The sequence below is a fragment of the Triturus cristatus genome, chromosome 1_2 (assembly GCF_964204655.1).
Source record: "Triturus cristatus chromosome 1_2, aTriCri1.1, whole genome shotgun sequence".
In the NCBI taxonomy this organism is placed as follows: domain Eukaryota; kingdom Metazoa; phylum Chordata; class Amphibia; order Caudata; family Salamandridae; genus Triturus; species Triturus cristatus.
The window spans coordinates 511,399,817-511,427,704 of NC_140580.1; positions in this window are offsets into that span (position 1 = coordinate 511,399,817).

The following is a 27,888-nucleotide window of genomic DNA, read 5'->3' on the forward strand; positions in this document are numbered from 1 at the left end:
TGTCATCAGGTATATTTCCACTTACAATACCACCTCGAAAGAACTTAAAAAATGTCTTACAAAGCATTAGGGGATTTTAAAAACTGACCCCATGTTGACTGAAGTGTTAGCGGATTATCCCAATATCTCCTATAGGAAAGGGAACTCCTTAAGGGATATATTGTGTGTTAATGAAATATCAGTTGCCAAACAAATAGGCTCGAACATACAAGGGTTTTATTCTTGCATGTCTTGCAATGCATGTAGGTATAGCACCAATTTTAAGAAAGTATTTTACCTGATCACCAATACTGACAGACAGATTGAAAAACATTTAACATGCTTATCAGATTTTTGCGTTTACGTATTGACATGCCCATGTCCCAAAAGTTACGTAGTTAGCACCATGTTTCCTGCAAAAAAATGAATCCTGGCACACATGCGTGCCATTAATAATAAAGATAAAGTTTATCCAGTGGCAGGCCATTTTGAAGAAGAGCATAAAAGCAATAGAAACCTTTTGCGCTTCTATGTAATAGATCACGTTCCTCAAAATATTAGAGGGGGTGATCGGATCCGCAAATTGAGACATTGGAATCCAAGTATATATCTAATTTGACACTAGAGTACCTCAGGGTCTTAACTCTGAAGAGGAATTGGTGTGGTATTTGGGGGAATGATTTGCACTTGTTCATGTAGGTGTATCCCCCTGGTCTATGCACTTGGATTGGTATTTCTGCACTTCTGGCTTTCTATATGATGAAATAGTAGTCTTCTGCTGCTAGGTTTTTAACAATTTTATTATTTTCATTTTTAGTTTATAATTTTTTATCATGTTGACATAGTAATTTCTATTGAAATATTGTGAGAAATTTGTCATCTTCATCTTTTTCTTTCACTTGGACTGATGGTCTCAATAGTGATTATATGTTATTCTCTATGTTTTTCAAAAGCACTTATTGAGATTTTTCTGAGATCATGAAATTTGCCACTTTAACCTCTTCAGTGCCCATTACGAGCTGGACTCGTCATGGGCCGCGGTTGCGCTGTGCCCATGACGAGTCCAGCTCGTCATAAACCCCGCCCGCTAATGTAACGGCTGGCACAGGGCGGGGAAAGGGCGTGGCACTGAAGGGGTTAAGATTTATTTTGAATTAATGCAGATCATATTGGTTCTGAAAACTCCTAAATTAATATTATTTTGGCACTTTCCAGGAGTTTCAGTGAGAAATGTGATGAGAGAATTGATTTAGCTCACTTGGGCAGTATTGTTCTCGATATTATCTTTTTTACATATTTTTACATCTTTTCATATCGTGTTATAGACATTGTCTCTCTGAGTATTTTGCATATTACTGAATATCGCAAATTGATATGCATTTTTGTGAGCCAGACAGTCTGTGAGCATTATGCATACCCCTACGCTGAAAGATAATCACCTAGTGATCGCGTTATAATTTGCTAGCAGTCTATATATATGGTATTACCTCTTCAATAGTTTCAATTGTGAGTATGTTGGCAGGTATATTCCAGTGCACATTTGGATACTGAGACCATTGCGTTAGGGACGATGCACTGAACATATTGGATGTATAGGAGTATGGTAACAGTCCATTGCTCTATGGCCTTATTGTTATCAAAACTGCATTGAGATGCATTTTTTGTTTAACCGATGCAACTGTATATATTCATGAGTGGTATTTAAGATGTTTATTATTATCATGATCATTATGTGCATATATATTCTCTTCACATTGTATTAATATGTATTGCAGAATGACATTTATTGCTACTACAAAATGGCCGACTCACACAATGAATTGTGCATGTCTTCCAGCAGTCCGTTCTCAATTGTCACTGTTTTCACGTTTTTACGTTGCATGCAATTTGAATTGAAAAAGTGCCGAAAACATTTGTTTCCTTTACCCATGATCAAGGCGTTCAAATGCCTTAATGCGTTGGGTTTTCAGCTTGGAACTTCTACCATTGCTGTTGAGTCCCGGCATCCACGAGGTGTGGGAATAATATATATAAATATATATTCACACTCATCCGGTAGTCCCGTCAGTCGTTTGTTGTAATCAAACAAGAAAACACAGGCGCCGTGGCCACTATAAACAGATGTGTTTATTCACAGTTTGCACTCCTTTCTCACATGAGTGCTGTTACTCCAAAACGCATCGGGATTTGTGTTGCAAACTGTGAATAAACACGGCTGTTTATAGTGGCCACGGCACCAGTGTTTTCTTGTTGGATTACAACAAACGACTGACGGGTCTACCGGATGAGTGTGGATATAGAGGGCTTGCTGCCCTGCAGTGTTGCCTGCCGTTATAAGTGGCGTGGGCTTGAGCAAACCCTAAGGGCATGTATGTGCGCCATATGGCACTTTAAAAAATGCGAAAAAGTGCATTTTGCAGAGAAATCGCAAATTACCACCAACTTGAAGTTGGTGGTAATTTGGGATTCCTTAAGGCTGAATTGCACTATTTCTGTGCTTCTTACATTGCATTTAAGGAATAGCAATTTGCGATTCCTTAAATGCAATCGCAAAATAAGGAGTCGCAAATTTTGCGATTCCTTTTTTTTGCGAGGCAGTTTTTCTTTGATACATATCACTGAGCCAAATTGCGAATTTCGGCGTTTGCGATCGCAATTTGGAATGATACATATGGCCCTAAGTGCTTACTGTATTTTTTGGTTATGATGACCACTAGTGTGTTAGAAGGTAGCAGCTCCTGTGGTAAAAAAGTAGGGTAGTGCTCTTTACAGAGCAATCACCCTGTGGTTGGTACTTGAGTAGGGTTTTACCCCCTCAACCAGTAACCCAATTTCTCACATTGGGCCATATGTATGAAAAACGCGTTTTGCAATTCTCAAATTGCGATTTTTAGGAAATTGCACTTAGAGAATCGCAAAATGCAATGTATGTTGGATTTGCTAAATATTTTGTGAATCCTACATATTCCTTATTTGCGAATCGCAAATTGAGATTCGCAAATAAGGAATACCTTCCCATTCATTTCTATGGGCTAGAAGGCCCATAGGAATGAATGGGAAGACATTCTCAATTTGCAGTTCCCAATTAGAGAATCGCAAATTGAGAATGCAATTTCTAGGGTGCAAGGGCGTCAATAGGACACCCTGTTGCCCCTCTGAAATAAGCATGTGTGCACATGTGGTGCGCATACATGACCTAAGGGCATGTATGTGCGCCACATGCCACTTTGAAAAATGCAAAAAAGTGAACTTTTCAAAGAAATCGCAAATTACCACCAACCTGAAGTTGGTGGTAATTTGCGATTCCTTAAGCCAAAATCGCACAACTTGGGTACTTCCTACATTGCATTTAAGGAATCGCAATTTGCGATTCCTTAAATGCATTTGCAAAATAGGGAATCGCAAATTTTGCGATTCCTTATTTTGCGAGTGTGTTTTTGTGTGCTACATTGCACACTGCTTAAATTGCGATCACAAACGCAGAAATTCTGCGAATTTCAGCATTTGCAATCACAATTTGGCTTCGTACATATAGCCCAAGGACACTTCAAATTCAGGAAAACCATTGAATTCAACCTAGCCAGATCCCCATTCAGTGTCCTAGGTCTCTCTTGCACTGGTTCTCTTCCCCACCCTTGCACCTTTATAGCGTTTGGACATCTTCTTTTGATTGTCAGGGCTTTTGTTTCTTCTTTCATTTCATTCTGAAATGTTCCACTTAGACTGCCCTGACTAGCTTGCATCATTGCCTTGCTTTGGATGTGGTTCCTATTATTTCTCCTTCTTCTGCTTTCCCTCTCAAGCCTCCATCCCTTCTTTTTTGAACTTTGAAGCAGCCCCTATGGCATCTAATGCTTTAGAGTCGTCTTTAAATAAATAAACAGACAATCAAACAAATAATAAACACTATATGTACATATTCAGAAGAATATAACCAAATTGTTTGAAAGGCACAGCTTTGCACCGAGTTTTACTGTAAGTTTGGATTTTGATTGTTAGCAGAGAGGCATGCTGAGCTAGGTACTAGAAATGCATTGAGATGTCAGTCCTGATTGTGGTCCTGCCAGTAGGGGATATTGCAGATAATGCACCTGATGGAGCTGAGTTCCACGTTCTAGACTTACTCTGGAACCTCTGGCCGATGGTCTTGTTGCCTGCCTTGCAAGTGTGTTAGAGAGGAAAATCATTAGCTAATTATACCTTACCATTCCCCATTCCCCATGACCCCAAAGGAACAAAGACTCCTAATCCAAATTTTTGTATATTTATTATAAAGCCAAGAACAGTTGGACATATACACACCTCAAAACGAGAGTGTAAAGATACATGGGCACTAATTCAAAACCAAACCTATGAATGAATAAAATGTAAGCGTGCAAATGCACAGAATAATCAATTCCAAAATCAGGAAACAAATGATTATAGAAACTACATCCAGGGCCTTCTTCATTGGTGGGTAATAAGCAAAAGCATTATCTGTCCCTGCACTACTTCTATCGTGACATCCCTACTTAGCATTCCCCAGGCAAGCTCCCAAAAAGGTGTCAGCACGTGAAGATTTCCTAAGAAGTTCACTCACGTTGAATGGGTCGAGTAGCGTAAAGCTATAGAGCTCATTCTAAGAGCTCCTGCCACAGGATCATCTTCTCCGATCCACTGAGGATGTGTAGAGATAGACTATAGAGCTACTAGTAGTGATCCATTACAAAGTTTACTACAATCTCTGTCACCTTTTCAGGGATGTTCCTCTTGCTCTTAAGTATGTAGGGCTTCGTGAGGAGGCTGTAGATGGTCTCTGGCATCCAAAGAATCGTTCATTACAAGGGAAAGATGGCAAAACCCAATGTATGTGCTGTATTTATGTGCTCCCAATTGTAATGTTAGTCACGTGTGTGCGAATTTCCTTCGGTGATAATTTTTCCTTATTTTCCTATATTCATAGCGGCTTATTTACAAGCCCCTTGCGCCGTCGCTACGTCAATTTTTCCCATATTATACGTGATGCACTGGCGGTGCAAGGGACTTTTAAATAAGCCCCATAGTTCTATGTAGCGTAGGGAGACACCTCTGTGCATGCTACATAGAACTAAACTTATTGACATATACCTAGAGTATTCCTGTAAGCTTACTAATAGAAACTTTCTAGTCAACTTTTCAGTTGTACGTTTCCTCAATCCCACGTATAAGGGGTAGACACATAATCATACTAATGGGTGCAATTTCGCCCTGTGTGTATGTGAATTGCACCTATATGAAGGCTCCACAGCCTCTCAAACTCAATACTAGCACCACTTGAGTACAATATACATGCAGCAACATTCTTCTTCAAGGTCTTATATAGATATGACTGCATCACCACACCATGATGGAAATGTAGTAGTACCTGTTGCTGGCCAACATCATCTTCAGAACCAGCTGCATAATCCACAAAGCAATTATGATTGGCACCCATGCCAATTTGACTGACAAGCTCATCATTTCTGGTGGTCCCGTAATACCTGCAGTCAGGACACCATCAGACTGGAGATGAAGAAGTGCAAGAAAAAGAAAACTTGCCTTTTGCAACTATGCATGCAGGATCTGAAACAATATACTCCTATCCATCAGGACATCCCCAACCCTGTTATAATTTAGGAAAGTGCTGAAGGCACATTTCTTTAAAGAACATTATGTCAAGATGCAGTAACATTCTACTTTCGCTATTAGAGAACAGTTACTCCCAATCACAAGTTAACTGTGTCTTTTGTTGTACTGCTGTACAGCAATCTTCTTCCCTCTGACTAGGTTTGTTCTTTATATGTACTACATAAATACGTGGTCAACTTAAGTCTTTGTATTATTCCTAGATCATATCTGCTTTTTAGTCATTATAGGAAGAGGCTTCAGTATTCTTTTATTTCAATGTGCTTCTTGTGTCTACTGTGGCTGCAATTAGATCATTCAAACAGTCTGTTCTAGCACCTCAGTGCATTTCGAGTATTTCATACTCAGGAAGCGGATATGTCCTATATGAGAAACCTATTAAAACAATATGTTACGTTCATCAGAATTTGTCATTAATGCATATTCTTTGTGGAACAAGATGCAATGTTTACAATCCTTCCCACCTTTGAAACTTAACTGATCATTATTAGCATAAGTAGTGTACCAGACAATGTATGTGGGAGGAGGACTCTGAATGTAGATTCACCCTCATGAGTAGTGCCCCTGTTCTGTATTACATTTATGGGCCTATAGTTCGACTTTATGCCCGTTCGTTGACCAGAAAGAGGTATCTCATTCACAAGAGTTCCTGATTTAAATATGCATAATCATTGCAGGTGAAAATTGATTAATGTAGGTGATTGATATTCACTAATAATATTGACAAAAGCCTGCCTTTCAAATCTTACATATGAGCAGTGTGTTTCCTACAATACACATGTGTAAAGTCAGGATATTTGTGAATCTTCATTAAAAATAAATATTAATAACTGTAAAAAAGTGATATTCCTCAGCATGACTGTCTTCATATACCCACCCGCCAATGAAGAATAAGGTTGCTCCCTGACCTCATGTACTTCAAATATTGTATCTTAAACTGGTGATTCCATGATGTCATGTAACGTAAAACTTAATGTTAGTGCCTGGTAAGTGAAAAAAGTCCTGGCAATGGGCTTTTTCACTTTATGGGGAATACGCCAGCTGGCAAATTTCAATTGCCCTTGGCATGCTGAGACTCCTTGTACCTTTGCTGTATCAATCTTTCAAAGTGTAGTAAACCTACATATCCAAGGTATAACTATCTCATTAAGTCTAGTTTCAAATAGCTTTGTCTGGTGAGAGCTTTTGTCACCACACAACACACAACCTACATATACATCTACTGAAAGGGGTCTTTGTACAACCCCTATAGCGATTCTGTTTTAGGTAACTATAGGCACTGGCTCACAGGACTATACACCACCACTGTTATCTTCCTATGGCATTTTACAGCTGTGAACATCCACAAAGAAGTGCCTCTCCTCAATCTGGCTCTTACACAAAGTCTGTTTGCTCCACCCATCCTCCCTCCACCCTGTTTGCCTGTTCCTCTTTGGTATTTTCCAATCCATCCTCATTCCGCCCTTCTTTTTGATAAAGAAAACGAGAGTCTGGCAGCGGCAAATGGCTGCCAGGCCACTAACTTCTCACTTATGCACTTCCATGTACTTTTGTTTTCTACTTGCCCACTAGACTGAACTAACATGTAATATATCTGTGTGTTGCTAATTACCTTCACTATGAACAATTGGATTCTACTTGTAGGCAGAAATGAATGTGTATTAAGTTATAACCTTATACAGGCATTTGGTACAGATCATGGGTACTCACAAACATTTTCCCAGGGGCCAAAGAGTTTGGTCAGTGGTGTAACCGAGGGCCGCACTGATGCTAGCAGTTTATGGAGGGTAAGGTGGGTGTATGGGAGGCAAAGCAGGTACATTTAGTGGCTGAATTGAATTGCACAATGTGAAACCAGAAAACCTGGGATCTAAACCGTCTTACCTACTTGTCCAAATTGTGCGTTGCTAGGCAATCACTTTATTGCACTTTCCCTCCTTTTTCTTCATTATTACATATAAGAGGACCTCGAGATGCATGACTTTAGGAGGTGTGCTGCAAAAAATCGTCTCCGATGGTTCACTTAATAAGTTATAATGCTGTTCATGTAGAATGGCAACCCCGGCCACCCACAGAGTGCACATAACTGATTTGCCTCTTAGTTCACCTATGGCATTGCTGTCAGGGTCGGGGGAGTATGAATGCTTCTAAATTCATGTTAGAAAACTATCACTTTCTCGATACCTCTCAATGCATTCCTATAATCTGTTGTACTAAGTTGAAACAGTTCTGCATGTTAAGGAAATACTTTATCATGTTTTTACACATTTGCTGCAAGATGTCTTTGTAAATGAAAGTGTTCCTAAAGTTAAGCTGTGCAGTACACCCTAGTTATTTCCTTTCTTTAACTGCCATAAATATTTAAATACAGGCTTTCCCTTTTATTTAGCATATTTTTAATGTTAGTCCTGAGTCCAGTTCACAACAGCCCAGTGCTGCTGCTGACAAGGGGGGTTGCATGTAAAGGTCAGGAGGGTCACATGCGGCCCTGGGCTTTACTGTATCACTGCCCTAGATGATTTAAAATAGTTAAATAAAATTAGGACAAAACACGTTTTTACAAATGAATTGCTCCTTTGTGGCCGCTATGCTTTCATGCTCTATGTTTTAATAATTTATATCTGTGAAACATCTGTTTATTTGGATGAAAGGTCAACAAAAATTAACAACACAAAGGGCCTTATTAATGAGGCCTTACACCGCTGTTGCATCACTTTTTTGTGACGCGACAGCTGTGTAAACAATTCACCACACTGCACCATATTTACAAAGTGATGGCAGATGCGTCACTTTGTAAACCCCTATCCTATATTGTACTACATCAGGTATAATGTATACAGGGTGTGCGTTCCCCCACAAAAAAGGCTTGTAGAAGTGGTGCAGTGAAATCTGTGAGTTTCACTACGCACCTTCAACTAGTTCACTGCACCAAATCCTTACACCTGCTTCACAGCAGGCGTAAGGACTGATGCAGGCCCTTTTACATGGAACTCACCCATGTGTAATGACACATCGCTGGAACTGTGTCTGTTTTGCGATGCACTCCAGCAATGCGTCATTACTGCGCCACCAGATACATCAGGATTCCTGGCGTATCTGGTCAATCATTGCGACATGGAGTGCCGTAGTGTAAATACGGCGCATTCAAGGTGTCACAAGTAGGGCGCGATGAAAAGTGTTGCATCACTGTTTTCAACTAGCGATGCAACACTTTTCATAAATGAGACCAAAATCCTTGCATTTCGGCCAGTGCCATCAGCAGCCAGCCTTATGGGCAGCAACAGAAGGCTGATATTATGCCTGTGACCTTTGCACTGCTGTTTGATTCCTCTTGCCTGGCTTTTTCTCCATTCAATCACTGTCAGCAATGCATTTTAATGACCAGATTGCTTCTCAGAAATGTGACAAACATTTTCTCTTTGCACCTTTGGACCTGTTTAGGCATTTGAAATTACACTCACTAAAACATGAAATCGGTCTTGATGGGTACCCTATTGTCCTCAAGCAGTAAGTACATCATATCAAGCTGAAACCAGTCCAGTGAGAAAAAGATACTTAGCAATAAAGAGTGTTATTCGCAATTGTTTCTGTGTGGGTTTCACAGGGTGGTCGGAGTGTTTGAAAAACTCATTGTTTCAATGCACTGTGTCAAGTAATCAGGGATTTATGTGTTCTGCAAACAATCTGGCTGTTCTGTAAATCTCTATGAAAATATTTTTAGATATGTGTCAACATGCAGATGCATAAGAATGAGATAGAGAAACATATGAACAGATGTGTCCCTTTCCTTTTATCCAGAGTTCTTCCTGCTGAATTCCACTAACCATGTAGTGCCCGGGCAGCCTGCTTTCCTACCTTAGGAAAGAGCGGGTTTGAATTTTGATATTTTTCATCTAGATATTACAACCTCCAAGATCAGCCCTCTATGGAATTAACTATGGATGCTTGTGGAGAATGTGGAGAAAGAGCATTCGAGGCTGGTAAGAGAAGGGGAGGGGAGATGGCTAACTTAGGGTGGAACAAACCGGAAGAGGAATGAGCTGGGCAAACAAAGAGGGTGGGGTGTGCCATCCACTTTGTGTCATTCAAGGACGTGCCACCTGCTACTGAAGGACCAAAAAATCCTGGTCTTAAGTTGGGGAAACGAGGAGAAATGCTTCATTTTGGTTTTTCCATGTGTGCTGCCTTGTGCAGCACGCATGGGAAAAGCAAAATGGCATTTTAGGAATGGTCATGTGCAGGAAGGGGTACCTTCCTGTACATGAACAACCCTCAACTGCACACAGACACCCTTGCAATCTGGTGCAAGGGTGCCTGCGTTGGCGCTGAGTCGTGAAACTTAACGCCATCGCAGGGGAAACGCCGGGCTGCACCACATTCTTGAGAATAGGGTGCAGCCTCTCGTTTACGAAGTGTCGGTGAGAGGCGTTAAGCCAAGGAGGCTAACACCTCTCACCGCCACTTCATTGAGAATATCCCCCAAAAACCTTTGCAATCACACGGCTGGTCAAATCAATCATAAATGTCCGTGGGAGTCACAAAAAGAGGTGGTGACACGTCAGTTGCACTTGTCATTGCAACTCACAAGTAACCATAAGGTTAGTATTTCACTTTGAAAATAAATGTGTACATTGCAATGTCTTTTTGAGCATTGCGACTATGGTATCTACCTGTGCACTGCAAACCCTTCCACTTTGCACACAGAGGCTACGCATGAGCTTAATTCCTTGGTGTATAGGTGTAGGCCTGGGCGGTAAATTCCGTTCCGCTCGCGGAATTTGCGGAATTTCGGTAATTTCGCGTTCCACGGAGAACGCGAAATTGCCCAAATTTCTGCTTTCCGCGACTTCGCGAAATTTTTTCTTGTTCGCGTTCTCAAAATGCGTGTTACTGTTCGCGAGATATTTCTCCCCGAGCACGCAAACAGCAACTGTGAACAGGAAAAAAGCATCGCGAACATGCAATTCTGCGTGTTCGCGGAATTTCTGCATGTTCGCGGAGATTTTTTACCGTTTCGCGGAGATTTGCGTAACGCGATTACGCAAATTCCGCCCACCCCTATAAAGGTGACGGTCGTAGTGAGTTGTCTGCATTAGGGCATTTGCCCACATGCCTTCCATTTTAGCCATGCCAGGCGGTATCGACAACCACTGGGCGCATTTTAAGTGTTTTTAGAAATGGGGTAGTGTAGCAAAGAGAACGCTTCTCGAGTAGGCTACAGTAAACACTCTAAAACGTTGTATTTTATTACCCCCTAAGCGCGGCTGTAAATGAAGCCTGCCATATTTTGCCTGTCATCTTTGACCTGAATTGATCCCTTCCGAGCTTTGCATTACTTTCATCAATATACAGGTATCGACCAGTTCCCCAATCAATACACTGGGATCACCGCGTGCGTACAGCGCCAGCTCCTATGACTTTAAAAAATGAGTCTGAAGAGTGCACAGTGTGGCGGCAATCTGACAATCTCCTCATTCTGCATTTCTCCCGCAGAAAATATTCAGGAGCGGAAACTCGAATATGCAAAGGGAGTATCTTTACAGTTGAAGTGGAAAAATATGCAGTAATGAGAATCTTCTCGTTCGTTTCTGCTGATATAAGTATCACATTGATTAAGTTGGAAACAGAGAGCGCGTGAATGTGATAAAAAAAAAACAGGCAGCACCCTCACACACATCCCCTGGGAAATACAATGGTAGCAAGAGGAGAAAACACAGGGATTCCGATGCAGTAATATTCCGCGGGTTCACTTCAGCGTGTGGCTTATCTATTGTATATTTGCGTGATGTGTTTCTTTGGCTAACAAAAATTAAATACAGGCTTGGGGTTTTGAAAAGGGGCTGCAGAACGCTGCACGATTCGCTGATATTGAAAAATGGCAAACGCAGAAGTGGAACGGCATCAACTTATTGATGCTTCTTCGATCATTTGAGCCTAGTGATCAATCAAACATCTAACAACACCAGCACCCTCGGGGAGTGATGTGACCCACATATATCCCTGGCACTGGCACATAAACCCTTTATGTGCCTTTGTGTTGGTGCTAATGTGTATGGTGCCTGCTATTGACTTCTCTTGGACCCTTTCGAATGCAAGTCATTTATATTTTGCATTTTAAGTATTTATATTATGGGCATATTGTGAAGAATAAATCACATACATTTTTAATGGGTTGTGTATTGTTTTGTAATTTTCATTTCCTTTTGGTTATTGTTTGGAGCAGGTTTGGGTCCCTGCGAAGGGGAAAACAAAACACATTTCTCTTATTAAACAAATAATAAAACCATATTAAGGCTTCTCTTAAATAATAAAAAAAAACATAAAATGAAAAAACTGAGACAGCTGAAGTGAAATAGGATTGTCCTTGCGTGACTTTTTTTTTTTAAAGAACACCACATCTGTTAGGGACGATGTACATTTATTTCTAAGGTGCCATAGTGATTTCAGAGGGCAATTTCTGATTAGCGCTATTTCATGTCCTTGGTGGTAAATCAAAGCACTACTAGTGTCAAATACCCTGATCCTTCATTTCACCCCATGGCTCTTTTATCGACCACCCTCCTCTTTGTGATTTCACTTGCAGATTATTTTTAGGTTTGAAACGCTTTTATTGATCAACTACAAATATAATAGGGAGTGACAATGAACAAAGCTTATTTTACATTTTTCAAAATGTCAGAGAAAGGGGAGGGAAAGGATAGGGAGATAAAAAAGGAATCATGCAATAAACAACTGTAGACTGAATAAGAAATTGAGAAATGTAGTGTATACAACAATCATGCAATCGATTTAAAAATTAAAAATAAACAAGGACAATTGCAGAGCATACATTTATTCATGGAGGTTCTAACGTTTCTGATAATATACAATTAGCATGTGAGGTATTCATAACACTATTATCTAGAAAATTAGTTAATGGTAACCAAAATATCGGAGAGACACGTTTATCAAAGATTGTTCTTATGTTCGGCTATATAACATTATGTGGTCAATTGAGATGTAATCCTACTGTGCAATGACAGGACAGACGTGAACTGATGGGACTTTACAAGTTTGCTATATGTCGATTGTTGATTTTGTTGCCTATGGGGGGTAGTGCTTTTCTATATGCTCACATTTGTGTTCCTTACGGGATTTAATATGTAGTCATGTAAAAATACCAGCTAATGTCTCCTGGTTTCCTTTTCAGTATGTAAAATCAATAAAATATGTAAAAAAATGGCAACCAAAATAATTCTCTATTCATACTTGGAAAGAAATTACAAGCAAAAGCAGTGTCTAATCTATGATAATGACTTGCATTATACCACTAAGCTTTATAGGAGGAACTTTTCTAGTTGACAATTATTTGTTGAAAGGCTAAAGATAACAATAGGTCCAGCAACTTATTATTGTGAAGAAGTAGATTGTTAACGTCAAATAAACTTCCAAAGAGAGTGATGCAGGGGAAAAAGGACAACTGATCCGAAAAATTATTTTGAGTTGGGACCAAACCTTTGCCAAAAAGCTAGGTTAGGCACACTTGAATAGAATGTTTATAAGATCTCCTTTGGGGTGATCACAGAACCATTAACTGTCATTAGTGTCTTTAGAAAACTTAGGGGCTCATCACGATGGCAGAGAGACCGCCACCGCCGGGCCGGCGGAGGCGGTCCCTCCGCCATCTGGCTCCCATTTCCCCTGCCACATTAGGATGGCGGGGGAATCGTGCCACAAGCATGGCGGGCGCAAGGAGCGCCCGCCACATTACCGCCACAGGCAATTATTGCAATTGCCTGGCAGAGCGGATCTGACCGGGGATATGGTGGCGATGCCTAGCAGGCACCGCCCGGCCGATCACAATGCTGGCGTCAGCCAGCCTTTTTATGTCAGTTGAACCGCCATGGAAAGGCTGGCGGAGGCTGGCTTCGAGGGGCCCATTACGGGGCCCCTCCAGGGGGGGCCAGTTGTGCACTGGTGGGTACCCATGGTACCCCCTACATTTCCATGCACAAGGTGGCAGGTGCCGTGCTGTGCCGCCACGTCGTGCACGGAAATGCACAACATGGCCATTTAGCATTCAGGCGGGTGCTGCAGCCAGCAGCACCCGCTGCAATGTTAAATTGCCATATGCGACTGCCCCGGTGGCAGTCGCATCATAATTAGGGGTGCGGGACTGCCCCCTGACAGGCAGGCGGTCCCGATACCGCTACGATGGCGGGCAGATGCAAATCCGCCCGCCATCGTAATCGGCCCCTTAGTTATTTGAGTGTGAGTGAAATAAAGCCTGTGAAATAATAAAAATAATGTTTGGGTTGTTGTAGCCATTCTGGAGACCATTTAGTATTTTGTACTATACCTTTTTCAAGAATGAAATAGACCAAGAACAGCTGAAATCAAAGTCCCAGAGGCATTCCACATTGGATTTAGGTCTGGAAGTGAGAAAATATTTATATATAAGAGAAGCTTTAGGTGAAGAAGCCAAAATACCAGAAATACCTGATTTGGAGGGAGAAAGAGTGGTAACATTTTGCAGCATGTGAAGAACATCTAAAATAATGTTTAATAGAAGAGAAAACCTAGAAAGGAAGGATTGAGCACAATTAAATGTTGTCTGGAATTGAGGGAAAGACCTTAGAACACCATCCGAAAATAATTGTGCGACTTTTATAATATCTTTTTGTCTCTAGTATTTCCAAAATATTGGTTTATAATTAATTATAATATGATTATTGTACTAAAGAGGGGACTGTAAAAGTGAGAACAAAATATAATGTATGATGAAAAAAGGACTTTAAAAGGAGATAGGTATGATGAAACAATGGTGAAGCTGTAACAAATGATTCTGAAGAAAAGACAATTACTTGCCAAGTAGAGAAAGGAGCCAACAAGGAATGTTAAATATCAAGCCATAATGCTACAGGGTGAGAAGAGAATTTTGGAGAACCGCAACAAAGGTTGTTTTAAACAGAAATCCTAATGATAAAGGCAAAAATGAGGAACATTTAAACAACCCTACTGCTTAAAGTTCTTATGTTGTAAGAAAGAAATTCTTGATTTTTCCTGTTCCACAGAAATTTGGACAGTAGAGAATCATAAAAAAAAAGAATATGGCATATGTACTGGAAGCATGGATAAAATATTCAATAAAACCTAAGTAATCATCATTTTAATTCAATCAAGACGGCACCACCAAGAGATAAAGGAATTCCAAGAGGAAAGAAGATGTTCAACTTTATTTAAGGCTACTTTAAAATTCTGTGCTACAAAGTTCTTGATGGAATTGTAAACCAGATACCCAAGCATTTATTCTTAGATGTGGTTATTGAAAACCGGCAGAATCCAAGGAATGTTTGAGGCAGAATTTGTTAAGAGGAAGAATTTTAATATTTTCAGTGTTAAGTTTGTGACCAGATACTGAAAAAAATCTGAGATATCTTTGAGTAAAGAAGGAATGGAGCTGTCCAGGCTTGAGATTATCAGAGGATATTGTCAGCATAAACTGAAAACTTCAGTTGTCGGTCAGCATAATGGATTCCAGGGATTGGCACATATTCTGGAAAGAAAAGATTCAAGAGCTAACACAAATAAAAGTTGAGATAAAGGACATAACTGACGAACACCATGGTGAAGATCAAAATATTGATTTACTTTCCCATTAACAAAACAGACACCTTTGGTGAATAATATAGCAGAGAATTAAGAGAGATAATATTTGATCCAGCCTATTAAATGGTTTTTCCACATCAGCAGTGATGGCGTCTAATGAATTGGGGAGGGAAGTAGTTTTATTCAATATGTTAAAACGCAGCCAAGTAATTTCCAAAGTTAGACGACCTTTAATAAAACTCGATTGTTCTTTGCCCATAGGTTTCGGAAGAAGAGGATCAAGGAACAGAGCTAGGATTTTGGCTAAACTGTTATAATCAACAATAGAGAAATGGGTGTATAATATTTACACTGAGGCAAATCTTTTACTTCCTTTGTGAATAAGACAAATTGTGGCTTCTTGGAAAGTACCGACCAGGGGCACTGGTAGTGGAGAAATAACAAAAAGATTTACTAAATTAGGAACCAACAAGTTAGAAAAATGCTGAAAAAAAATCTATAGGGAAAACATCAGGATCTGGGTTTTGCTCTTCTTAAGGAAGGAAAGTGCACGAAGAATTTCTGATAGATATCCTTGTCAAAAGAGGAAAGATTAAGATCTATAGGTGTAATTCTGTGGGTAGATTTTAAGTAGGAATCAATATGAGAACACTGAGGAACAGTATAAGGAATATATAGAGTCTGAAAAAGTAACAAATTCAGCCAGAATATCGTCATCTTTGAATAAACTATTGCAATGGGGTGTGTATATAAATTCAATATTAGTATGTTGTCATCTGTCCTTTAAATAATATGTCAAAATTGTTCCTACTTGATTACAACCACCATAAAAGCAAGCACTACTAGGTAGCAAGATAGATTAATCATTATCTGTAGAAGTTGTATTTAAGTCTTATTTGGCTTAAATAAGTTCTTTCAAGTCAGTGCCCGATTTAGAGGAATAATATTGATGTTGTAGATGTTTATAGTGAGAGTAAAGATTCATGTTGTGCAGCAGACTGTTTTTTTTCTAGAGACACAATCAATAATGACCCCAAGAGCAGTAGCCTTCAAAGTTTCCCATAGCAATTGAAGAGAATTATCATGATCTTTGTGGATTTAAAAAAATTACTCTACAAAAGTAACAAAGGAAGAGGAGAATGCAAGGTTTCATAGCAAATAATTGTTACATCTCCATCTATATGGAGTAGGATGAACTGGAAGGAGGTGAAAATTGGTAATTACTGCGTCATGATCCAAAATCACAATGGGACTAATGGAAGATTGGGCAATGTTCTGGGATAATAGTTTACTAACAAAAAATGTTTGGGGAGAGGAGTTGGCCTAACCGCAAGAGCGGTCGACATCAAATCTGGGGAACCGGGTTCAAGTCTCAGCAAGGACGCGCAACATCCTGTGATTCTGGGCAAATCACTTAGGGCCAGATGCATCAAGGCAAAAACTGGTGGCAAACGGGCAGACTCGCAGAATCTGCCCCTTTGCGACTGGTATTTTTGCATTTGGGATGCATCATCCCACATGCAAAATTTGCAATTTAAGTAATCACAAAATTTGCGATCACTTAAATTGCAATTGCATTTAAGGAATCGCAAATTGCACTTCCTTAAATGCAATGCATTATGCAAATTGAAATAGTGATTTCACTATTAGGGGTCGTCGCAAATTACCGTCAAATGAAACTGGACGGTAATTTGCGAAAACTTTGAAAAAATGCACTAAAGTGCATTTTTCAAAGTTACATGTCACACACACACATGCCCTTGGCGCATGTGTGTGTGCAACATGTGGTCACATGGCAATTTCAGGGGTGCAACAGGGTGTCCCTATGGCACCGTTGCACCCTTGAAATTGCATGCGCAATTTGCGAGTACCTATTTGGTACTCGCAAATTGCGCATGCAATTTCCATTGATTCCTATAGGCCTCTAGGCCCATAGGAATGAATGGGTAGCAATTCCTTAATTGCGACTCACAATTTGCGACTCGCAATTAAGGAATGTTTAGGAATCCCCAAAATTTTTGCGATTCCTACATGCATGGACAATTGCGATTCTTTATTTGAGATTCTTTAAAAATCGCAATTAAAGAATCGCAATTGCCTATTGTGATGCGAATTTATCCAACTGATCGCTATCCTCCTTTTAGCCAAAACAAACCCCAACTTGATAAATTTACGTGTAAGCTTTTTCCCTTTGGGTCTGGGGAGCAATCCTAACAATACCCCTTTAATAGATTGAGGTTGTATCCACCCCGACAGTCGGCGAAGAGTTTCCAGTATTAGCCCCCAGAAAGGACCCAACTCTGAGCAATCCCATGTCATATGGAGGAACTGGGCATCATCGTGCCCGCACCTAGGACATCCAGCAGGACGATCCGGGTATATTTTATGCAGTACACTTGGTGTCAGGTAAGTTTGGTGCACTATATTAAATTGCGTGAGTTTAAATCTAGTATTTGATCTTATGGTTTTAACCCCTTTGTGCACCTTTCGCCATTCTGGGTCTGTCAGGGGCTCCTCCAGCACCGCATCCCATTTAGCCTGAATAGGGAGCGGGTGTGTGTTACGGTCCTCTCTCAGTGCCTTATAGATTTCTGATACCAGCCTTTGGCTCCCCTCCAATGTCATGAGAGCCTGGAGCGTAGCAGTAGTAGGTGGTTCCTCTGGGAAAGAAGGCCACACCTCTTGTGCCACCGCTAAAATCTTGGCATAATGAAGGTACTGCCCCCTACCCAGGTCAAACTCGGTTTCCGCCTCCTCTCTAGTAATTAACTATTGTCCCAAATAAAGATCCCCCATCATAGAGCAGCCCCCTTCCGTCCATCTAAGAATGGACATGGTTCGGCCTATTTGTTTAAACGGCACCACCGCCCATAGTAGAGCCTCCGGATCATAGGGTGCTCTTTTCACCAATCTTTTAATTGCGAGTTCCCAGATTGTGGCCACATGTCGTATTACATATGGGAGGAGTTCTGACACTCGAGACCCCATCATGAGAAGGTACGGTAAAGGGGTCCCCCTGTACGTGCCCTCCAACAACCGCTTCTCCTAATTGTCATCCCCGTCTAGCGACTGAATGGCATGCAGCAGCTGTGTTGCCATGTAATAAAAGCCCAGCCTGGGAACCTCAAGCCCTCCCCTTTCCAATGTCCTCTGCAGGGTATCCAATTTAACCCGTTTCCTTTTGGACCCCCATAAAAGATCCACCAGTAGGTTATCAAGCTTCCGAAAGTATATCCATGGGTTGCGATAGAGGGAGTTCTGCATAGTATATAAACAACGCGGGAGAATCACCATTTTTGTAAGCGCTACTCGCCCCATCAAGGACAAGGGTAGATTATTCCAGAATTCGATCAATTTACGAATACCTTCCACACAATTCCCCATATTACGCACCAGGTAGGTCTCCTGTGTGTGTGATAGCTTAATCCCAAGGTAGTTTATCAAGTCCCTAATCCAGGTCATCCCCACCCTAGGTAACTCAGTCTCCTCTTTGCCCACCTGGCTCCCCATTGGAAAAACCTTAGCTTCCCTGGGAAGCTCAGGTACCGCATCTTTTGGGCACCTGAGAAATATCAAGGTATCATCGGCTTACATTGATTCCACGTGAAGCATCACCCCAAGCCGGATCCCCCGGTGCGCCATTCTGCCTCTAACGGAGGTCGCCAAGGGATCCATTGCGAAAGTGAAAAGGAGCGGTGACAGAGGGCAACCCTGTCAAGTGCCTCTTTGGAGCTCTAAACTTTCTGACACCTAATTGCGAAGGTGGATCCGGGCCATTGGCTTACTATACAACAGTTTGAGCCATCTCAAGTAGCTGTCTCCCAGCCCCATTCGCCCAAGTACAGTCCACATATAGTCCCATTCGACCGAGTCAAAGGCCTGTCGGATGTCAAGGAGCCACAAAGCCCAGTCCTCCTCCCGCATGTGTGACGTGTGCCAGACATACCGAAGTCCGCGGAGGTTATGTGTTGTCTTGTGACCGGGGACAAACCCAGCCTGATCTGGATGGACCAAGTGGGTTATATATGGCAGGAGTCGTGCCACCAGCATGCCGCACAGAATTTTTTCATCTAAATTCAATACAGAGATGGGCCTGTAAGAGCTTGGGGAGAGGGGATCCCTTTCCGGTTACAGAATCATGGTGACTAGCACCTCCATCATGGTGGCAGGAAGGCCCCCGCATTCAGAGTCTCATTATATACCTCCAGTAAATGATCCACCAACTGTGGAGCAAACTGCTTATAAAATTCAGCAGGGAGACTATCACTTCCTGGACACTTTTCTGATTTTAACTTTTTGATTGCTACCAGTATTTCTTCTTTAGTGAGTGGCTCGCCTAAGGTTTCGGCATCGTCATCCTCAAGGATAGGAAGTGTTATGTCCCCCAAAAAATCCGTCAGCGTTTGCGGACGAGTCTGTGCCACAGTTAAACATGTCTGATGTAAGTGTGTAGCAACTTCCTGTATAATCACAGCCTGAGTGTATACCTCATTCCCCATGGTGTTGCCCCCAGCAGGACCTCAATGCGTGCAAGGCCTCCGACCTTGAGGTGCCTGCCTCGGGGTGCAGGGATGAACTGCACCTTAAGATTTTGCATTTGAATTGCATGCTCCCATAGGAATGGAATAGAACCAACGAGTGGAGGCCATTCGGTTCTAGTTCCAGATCGATGATGGACGGACTCGGGTCCGTCCGGCATCGTAATCGTCCCCTTAGTTTATGGACTGCAGATGCTAGAGGGGCAAAGAGCATTATAAAATTGATCATGCTAGAGGAACTGCTGCCTGTGTAAGTGGGAACAGGAGCATCCACTCCGTTCTGTTCTAGGCAAGCAGATTATTAGCTGCGAGGAGCTCTACAATGAGATGCCTGATTCTGAGTGCTCAAAATGGGCAGCCAGCGGTAAGATATCTGCATGGCCCTTTACAGAAGTACAATCAAGCTGACATTAATGTGTGTTAAAATCACCTAAGGTTATGAACTTGTAGTAAGAATACAATTTTCAAAATTTAATTATCACACTCCAACATGAATTATTTAAAATAAAATGAAAGCACTAAAGGGGTAACATTTACTATTCCCACTCCAATCTAAACCCCCATCTAGAGCCTCGTTATATACCACCAGTAAATGATGCACCAACTGTGGAGCAAACTGCTTATAAAATTCAGCGGGGAGACCATCACTTCCTGGACAGTTTTCTGATTTTAACTTTTTGATTGCTACCAGTATTTCTTCTTTAGTGAGTGGCTCGCCTAAGGTTTCGGCATCGTCATCCTCTAGGACAGGAAGTGTTATGTCCCCCAAAAAATCCGTCAGCGTCTGCGGCCAAGTCTGTGCCACAGTTAAACATGTCTGACGTAAGTGTGTAGCGAATTCCTGTATAATCGCACCCTGAGTGTATACCTCCTTCCCCATGGTGTTGCGAAGCTTCAACACTGGAGTGTGTACCGTCTCAGTGCGGTAAGCCGTGCTAAGAGCGCTCCCGATCTATGCCTCTCCATGGTCAGTCGTTGCCTATAAGTGGTATAGTTGTGTATTTCTAATCTTAACCAAGCCTCAAGAAGGTCACCCTGGAGTCGTGACATATCATCATACATCACCAAACATACTCCACAAAAACATCACATATTCCCAAATATATATATATTGCACCCTGAAAAATTAATTAGAATGCGGTGTGAAAGCCACATGCCGCCATCCTCTAGCCATGCAACATTGTATCTTTAAACATTACTGCGTGTCATCCATGTACACCATTGTAAATCATCCTACATGCACCCCAAGATATACCATGTGTCCCAAGATGTTTTAAACCAACACATTGGTGAAAGCTCAGCATATTGTCAATTGTCAGTATTGTAAAGTCTCAATGAGATCAAACCCGGCGCGAGCGCCGTCAATCGCAATAATATCAGGTGCATGACCTTCAGCTCTCCGACCCAAACAAGCAACTCACCAACAATGCTTAAACAAATTTAAACTGCACCACAGGGGACATCCCCACCGTCCTGCAAAGTATGCCATATTTAGGTGTAAAACTGAGTCAGTTACATTGCTGGCAGCATCCACTCTGTCATATGTGACTTAAGAATCCCAGGCATCTGCCCCATTCAAATTCACACACACCCCGCAGGCCGCAATCCAGCACCCAACATAACCACAGTGCTGGAGGACAATTTAAATGTCAACATTATCCCACCTTAGTCCATGTCCGATACCGCTCACCAGCCGTAACTCATATCACGCAAGTCTCAGCAGAAATGAGGCTGACCCGCTGGGCCGACCCTGTTTAAATAGCCATTCATTAAGCAAAATCTCTGCACGTGTGGCGGCCGAGAGAATAACCCACCCCAGGTTTAGTGAATGGACCAGCCATGTTGAAGTGATGTGTCATAGTCCATCCGGGCCTATTATTCCCAATACCTCATAGATATAGTGTAGTAACAATACCACTGCTGCACCCCGCATGCCCGTTTCACGTATCACAATTTGTTTTACCATAAACAGACCCAAATCAAATGAACATAAAAGTAAAAAGAAATCACACTCATACTATGCCACCAATCCTGCCAAGCCAAAATACCAAACTCACAACAAGCAAAAGATGAGGCATTGTTTTAGCAGACGCAGATACTAAATAATGGAAAAGATGGAAATTGCACTTCCATAGTAATCAAAAATGAGTCCAATTATGTGACCATAAAACCACCACCCCGTCATACATTCACATTTCAAAGGAAAAAAACACTAAAAAAGAAAATTTTAATGAAACTGAAAAATAAGTAAAAAATAAATAACTCAACCAACAAGAATAAACCATAAGGACATGCATCTATCCATACCTCTACTAAATATAAGCAATCCTGCTCACATCATGGGGTCACAAGGTATAAGAATGCAAACAAATATAGAAATAAAAAAAATCCCGTTTATGGATAGACCGAGTCGATATATATATATTCAGCTAAGAAAGTACTTTGCTATCCACAAACACTAGTATTTCACAACATCATTTACACACAACACCCACAGTCATCTGTGGACCACATCATGACAGACCAAATCACCTCAAGTATTACTCTGTTGTAGAAATACATTGAGTAACACAAATCCTAATAAAGACCCTGGACAGTATGAGAAGTATATATAATTCATAATGGTGCATAACCAGTAAACAAATCCAGCACAAGAAATGATCATAGATCAAGTGTATGATAATGAGTAACGGTCCGGGATCAAAAATGAAAAGCAAGAATGAAAAAGAAAAAGAACAAGAACAAGAAAGAGAAAGTAAGTAAGAGGAATGGTAATTAATGAGTATCACCAAGTGTCAACCCTTTAGCATCACTGGACCAGAAGCATGAATAATCATAAAATGACCAGTTGTTTTTCAATAAATCCACACCATGTAGGTGCTATAACAAACCTATATGTAATGTATATTCCACAAAGTTCATATTAATGCAGCAAATGGCATTTGGCAGTCATTAACTAACCATGAGTGATGTAATAATATATTCCACAAAATTCATAATTCTGCAGCCAGGGTTTATCACAATTCCAAAATGACCACAAAGTGACTCTGTAAATATAACCATATAGGGGATGTTTTGACCTTCATCTGATGGGAGGTTCCTTAACCCACATGTGAAGACAGTTCAGCCACACTATCCAATACAGAGTATGCGTTGTTACCGTCAGAATAACTAGTCAGGCTACACCCCTTGTATTGAAGGATTAGAGATAATAGTGACATTCTTCATCAGTGTTATGGCCCATTTCAACAAATTAGTTTATATTGGAGTGAGAATAGTAAATGTCACCCTTTTAATGTCCAACACCTTCTCCAAATTGGTATAGATTGGAGTGTGAATAATACATTTCACCCCTTTAGTGTCCAACACTTCTTGCCAAATTGGTTTGAATTGCAGTGGGAATAGTAAATGTTACCTTTTAGAGTTCAAAACCTTCCCAGAATTGGTATAGATTGGAGTGGGAATAGTAAATGTCACCCCTTTAGTGTCCAACACCTTTCCCACATTTTGAGCTTCTGGGATTTTTCGTGGACGTACCCTCCCTCTGACAGAGGGGAGATCTGGAGCTGCTGAGACGAGAGCAAATGCAGGTGTGTCCTCCTCTGCAGACGTGGCTGGTAACAGTTGAAAGTGGTAGGCGTCAAAATTGGAATTACTTTTATGTAGTGAGTGGCGCGTGAAAGCTTAATGGACAAACGTGGGGTCCTTGCTGGATCCTCCTCCTGAGAAAAAAATTGTAAAAAGATCTGCACATCTCCAACCACCTCTCTTTCCTCTCCAGCACCCTCTTTTCAGGGTTTCCCTAATGCACTTTCTTGAATCTCCATCACTTCACCACTTCCAAGCACACACTGCACTCATTCACATCTAAGCAATGTATTTACTTTTGGTTTTGCCCTGTAAATATTTTGCCATCTGTGCACCCCCTTCACATATATTTTCACAAAATTGCAATTACAACTGGAATACATGCCCATTGTTCTGTGTGCTCTGCAGAGAGGCCAACCCACTGACAGGCAAAACACAACATGATTAAATAGCTAACTCTTGAGGAAGGTAAAATTAAGTAAATCTTGAAATGAGAGAGGAACTAAATCGCTGACATGCATTGCCTTAACTTTTTTAACACTCATTATTCGAAATCAATCCATGTTTTTGGCATTAATGTTGTTAAGGGCAAGAAGATAAGGCCAGTTTTAATGTCATACAGTAGATAACTATCTAGTTTAAGCACATATCGCTCGCTTTGCGCTTCACGGGGATATTTGGATCAACTTCACAAAGGAACAAGAACCCTGGCCTGCTCTTCTTTTGGATCCATTTCATGGGGGAACAAATGCAGCAGCTCCAATTCTAACTGGGTCAGTGACGTGCAACCAGGGTCTGGGGGGATACAGTGGAGGAGGTTAGGGTGGCAAGGGGTCTCAGAATAACATGCATAACAGAAGATTAGCATTCTAACACTTACCATTACCAAGAGGTCAAGGTACGAAAACACACATGCTTGCATCCACTCCTACGTGGGATAGTTGGGAAAGGGTGGGATCTATGCCTGCAAATGAAAGATGGCTGCTCTCACTTAGGTAAGGAGACTCCAGCACCCAAAACCATGACACTGAAAGCCTCACTGTCCTATAGTGGATATTTGAGGGTGTGCAGTTCCTAAGGGTGGGGAGGGAAAGAAGGTCTTTTCTAAAAAGTGCCCTCACACCCCCCGAAGGATGTCATGCTTCATCATTGGGCCTGCTCCTCATTAGGCCGGTGCTGCAATGTCTGACAAATGCAAAAAGAACTGTTGATGGACAGAATGCAGAACAATGTCATACATTCACCCCAGTACAGAGATCTGGGCCTAAATCCATTGTTTTTTGCTCACCATGCCATTCCAGTTTGGACCCAGCCATATGCAAATCAGTCTTGACCCTGTTCCCCATGGGAACAGTCCAGCCCGAACTGCCAGGTCAGGTCCTCCCTGAACTGGAAACAAGCATCCTAGGACCGGTTTCGGGATTTCACCCCTCTTCAGCCAGGATAGCTTGATTCCAGTAGCATGGAGAGCACGGGACTCACGTCTGAGCATACCCGTCCCACTCGGTGGGACAAATGCAAACACAACTGTTGATGGACAGAATGCAGAACAATGTCATACATTTACCCCAGTACAGAGATCTGGGCCTAAATCCATCGTTTTTTTGCTCACTATGCCATTCCAGTTTGGACCCAGGCATATGCAAATCAGTCTTGACCCTGTTCCCCATGGGAACAGTCCAGCCCGAACTGCCAGGTCAGGTCCTCCCTGAACTGGAAACAAGCATCCTAGGACCGGTTTCGGGATTTCACCCCTCTTCAGCCAGGATAGCTTGATTCCAGTGGCATGGAGAGCACGGGACTCACGTCTGAGCATACCCGTCCCACTCGGGGGGACAGATGCAAAAAGAACTGTTGATGGACAGAATGCAGAACAATGTCATACATTCACCCTAGTACAGAGATCAGAGCCTAAATCCATCTTGCGTGTTTTGCAATGTCTGACAGGCACCCGCCAAGGGGCTCTTTGTCAAAGTTCTTTTTATGATGAAGCCGTAGGATGAGTGTGGGTGTGTGGGCTAAGTAATGCAATGAGTGTGAAGGATAAAATAGGTCTAGGGCAACCTTAACTATTGTATTTATTCTCAAGGGGCACTAGCCTAACTAAAAAAGTGGGCCTTAGTTGGATATAATGATCCTATTGTAGTGTAGTTCCTATATCCCTGATAGGCTCTGCGCATTGGAATAACATACACTATAGATTTGACATAGGACTAAGGTCAGTATGTCTCTATCGAGTATATTAAACTTAATTACTTGTGTGTGCCAGCTAACTCAGAGGTCACTAGAAACTTCTCGAATATACAAGAAGGGATTAGTCTCTGACAACCGCATAAACATGACAAATTTGTTTCCTTTTAGAATCGGAACAGCCTCAGAATCGTGGAAACAATAGATAACAGTTTCACTCAGTCAATTGTGCATGCTTTGTTTCTACAGAGTTGCACAGAAATAGAGAGACGGGCGTTTCAATAAAAGGGTTTATTGAACAGTCTTATTTCTCATGCAAGAGATATGAATTGCTACAATCGTAAGACAGACTGCGAAGTACAATATGTACGAGGTGAGCATAAAATAATACTGCAAAAGCATGGTTTGTAGCTATGACATATATTAATCAAAATACATACATAAATAACATAAGCTAAAATGTGATACTCATCTGATGCTTCTAAATTGTTCTACCCCAGTGCACCTAACCTAAGTGCAGTACGAGGTTTGAAGTAGGTGCCATTTCTAAAGTATAGCTATCTAGATTTTAGTTTAGCCAAGAGTTGCCAAAAGTTTCTCTAAGTTCTAGTCAGCTCCATACCTTAGAATGAGAGAGGTTGGAATCTCTTTTCTGGACTCGATAGTCTAACCCCCCGCAAGGGAAGTCAGAGAGCACTGGAGCTGGATTCTCTGCGAGGAGGATGGCAGCGTCAGGTCAGTGCATCAGGCTGGAACTCGATCTCCTTCCGAACTTGCCGTGGCGAACCTCGTAGTCTGGGTTTGATCGAATCCACCGGGTACCGCAATTTGCCAGGGCAAGTGCTGGTATATTTATACCTTGAAGGTGTCTAGGAATGCCAGTATTGACGTAAAAGCGCAGCGCCAGGAGAGACTTCACGGGAGTGTCTGTTTGTTTGCCGAAGGACTACAGGTTCCAGGAGGCTTGGGGGCAGAGTGACCACCAGCGGCCCCTCCCTCCCGTACCGGACTTAAAATAACCTTGCGCCTCCCGCTTCGCGGGACGCGCAGCGCCAGGAGAGACTTCACGGGAGTGTCTGTTTGTTTGCCGAAGGACTACAGGTTCCAGGAGGCTTGGGGGCAGAGTGACCACCAGCGGCCCCTCCCTCCCTCCCGCACCGGACTTAAAATAACCTCGTGCCTCCCACTTCGCGGGACGCGCAGCGCCAGAAGAGACTTCACGGGAGTGTCTGTTTGTTTGCCGAAGGACTACAGGTTCCAGGAGGCTTGGGGGCAGAGTGACCACCAGCGGCCCCTCCCTCCCACACCGGACTTAAAATAACCTCGCGCCTCCCGCTTCGCGAGACGCGCAGCGCCAGGAGAGACTTCACGGGAGTGTCTGTTTGTTTGCCGAAGGACTACAGGTTCCAAGAGGCTTGGGGGCAGAGTGACCACCAGCGGCCCCTCCCTCCCTCCCGCACCGGACTTAAAATAACCTCGCGCCTCCCGCTTCGTGGGACGCGCAGCGCCAGGAGAGACTTCACGGGAGTGTCTGTTTGTTTGCTGAAGGACTGCAGGTTCCAGGAGGCTTGGGGGCAGAGTGACCACCAGCGGCCCCTCCCTCCCTCCCGCACCGGACTTAAAATAACCTTGCGATTCTCGCATCGCGGGATCGCGCGTGGGACGCGCCGGGCAAAGCCCGGGCCAAGGGCGGGCCCGTCTAAGCCCGTCAAAGACCAGAGGAGACTGGACTGGGCCTCCCCTCCTCCGTTTTATTTTCAGTAAGATTTCATGATCATGTACATATATGTAATATTGTCATTGTAAGTTTGAAACCCTTTCGTCTGTGATTGTATAGTTATTCATTGAATTTTGGTACCTGAGAGTGGTCTCTTTAATATGGTATCGAAAACTAAACCGCATTGTGTAGGTGTAGGAACCGGTCTAGTGGGCACTATAGATGCCTTCTTTACAAAGGCAGTCACTGCTTTGGAGAAAGAGATAGCATTAACAGAACGACGACTATCTCTTGACCCCGTGTTTATGAGAAAGTCATCTTTGGGGAAATTTGCTACCGTACCATCACCTGATTCATTATTGATCCAGAATACCCAAACACCATGCCTACAACAAGAACTTTCAACTGTATTGGATATAAGTGGCTTTGATGCAAGCTTAGATTCTTTTATGGCCTATCCAATTGTGGAACCAGGCCGGCGGCAAAGCCTCCTACCATGTAATAGTGAGCTACCAGCTGATTGTATCCACTCTGATTCAGCAGAGGGTAATGTTTCTAACTTAAAACGTAAACGTGGTGGAAAGCAGCACAAAGGTGCGCGTAATAAGAAGAGTAAATGTACTCTATCTATGCGCCAGGATAAGG